The sequence below is a fragment of the Tupaia chinensis genome, unplaced genomic scaffold, assembly GCF_000334495.1.
Source record: "Tupaia chinensis unplaced genomic scaffold, TupChi_1.0 Scaffold000159_1, whole genome shotgun sequence".
NCBI lineage: Eukaryota > Metazoa > Chordata > Mammalia > Scandentia > Tupaiidae > Tupaia > Tupaia belangeri.
In genome coordinates, this window is record NW_006159630.1 from 1,678,451 (window position 1) to 1,680,388 (window position 1,938).

General features: G+C 64.3%; 1 protein-coding gene across 1 annotated transcript in view; it reads right to left on the bottom strand.

Annotated features, from left to right (window-relative positions):
• The window catches only part of RPTOR (regulatory associated protein of MTOR complex 1), a 393,373-nt gene that overhangs the window by 77,843 nt on the left and 313,592 nt on the right, over nucleotides 1-1,938 (bottom strand). The window lies entirely within an intron of this gene.

The window sequence follows — 1,938 nt, forward strand, 5'->3', positions numbered from 1 at the left end:
CCCCCGTTGGTTCCCCCGCCCCCCCGCCTGACCCACAACCACTAGGACAGGCGGCCCCCCAACGACCCGCCTGACCCACGGTGACCACTACGGTCCCCCCCACAACCCGCCTGACCCATGACCACTAGGACACGGGGTCCCCCCGACAACCCTCCTGACCCACGGTGACCACTAGGATAGGCGGCCGCCCAACGACCCGCCTGACCCACGATGACCACTAGGACAGGAGGTCCCCCACAACGACCCACCTGACCCACGATGACAACTAGGACAGGGGGTCCCCGCAATGACCCACCTGACCCACGATGACCACTAGGACAGGAGGTCCTCCCCACGACCTGCCTGACCCACGACCACTAGGACAGGGGTCCCCCCACGACCCGCCTGACCCACGACCACTAGGACAGGGGGTCCTCCCGATGACCCGCCTGACCCACGACCACTAGGAATAGGTGACTCTTCCAATGACCCGCCTGACTCATGACTCTACTAGGATAGGTGACTGGAGGGCCAGGGCGGACGGAGTCTGGTCTCACGTTGGGTTTTAACTCTGCATCCAGGGTTTGGCCAATCTTCGAAAGCGGCCAGAGTTTACTGGACATCAGTGAGTGACCGGGAAGGTGAACACGCTAAAACACATGCCAATCTGGGCATGGTTACTCAGAGGGCACAGCCCCGGGGAGAGCTCCAGCCAGGAACATCAGGACCGAAGGGTGCACTCGGGAGCTGAGGAGTGGAGGTTCCATTCAGCACTTTCCGGCCCTGAGACCAGAGAGCCAGGGGAGGGACACAGCTGTGAGCCGGTGGCATGATGGTGGACACCTACAGGCCAACTCTTGGGAGGGGTGGACACTCAACAAGCTTGCGGGAGGAGATGCAGGAACAAGAGTTGAAAGTTCTACCCGTTCCCAGCAAGCAGACAGCAGCCCAAGCGGGGCCTGCATGCAGCAGCGGATGCCCTGCCTTCCTGCCTTCCAGGGGAGCCCAGCACGTCCTGTGGCGGTGCGTCCCCCCAGGTTTCGGTCCCTGCCCCCAGAGCAGGGCAAGAGGGCGCAGGGAACAAGGTCGGGCAGCAGGGGCCCAGCCTGGCCCTGAGCCTGCAGGGCCTTGTCAGAGGGAGAAGCGTGGAGGGCACGTGGGCGGCAGTAGGCGGACTGAGTTCAACCCCGGCCCTGTACCTGCCTGGCCAGCTGCACGGTCACTCAGGGCACCAGCCCCAGTCCTGACCTTGTCCCTGCCGGCCGGTGAGGCCTCGCTCCCGCCCGGTGCCTGGGGCCGCCTTCCCCACCACCCTTCCTGCCTGCCTCACCTCGGTCCTCCCTCCTCGGGGCAGCTTCTCTGCCCTGTGTTTTTCTAACAATCAACTTCACCCAAGGCCAGTTTTTATAAGCCTGGCTCAGTTCTTGTGGCTTCTGCTCCCATCTCTCCTGCTATGTGCTGTCCCTCGGCCCCACCTGCACTCACGGCCTGACTGGTGTCCTCCCCGTCTCTCCGGCACCTGCAGCCCACCTGGGCTTCTCTGGGCGGCTGCTGGGCCTTCTTCCACCCTCGCTAGAGCAGATTCTCCACCCCACGCCCTCCCGCCCATGTCTGCTGTGGCCATGGCCACCTCATTGCAGAGGGACAAGGCCAGCTGGCTTCCATGTCACCTGCGGACTGGCATGGTCCTGAATCCAGGCCCTGGCCTAGACCTCCATGGAGTGTCAGTACCCCTGGAGGTCTGGGGGTGTGGGCAGCCATGTCAGGGAAGTGTCCACTGCTGCCTCGCACCTCGGCCCACACCGGGCCAGGACTGAGAGGCAGCAGCCTGGGCCTCTGAGCCACTGCTCCCAGGGCTCAGGGTGGGAAGGAGGAATCTCTGCGAGAACAGAAAGGCCGGTGTGGGGTGTGGGTGGCCCAAGCTTGGGTCAGGGTCACTGGCTGGCAGAGCCAGGGGAG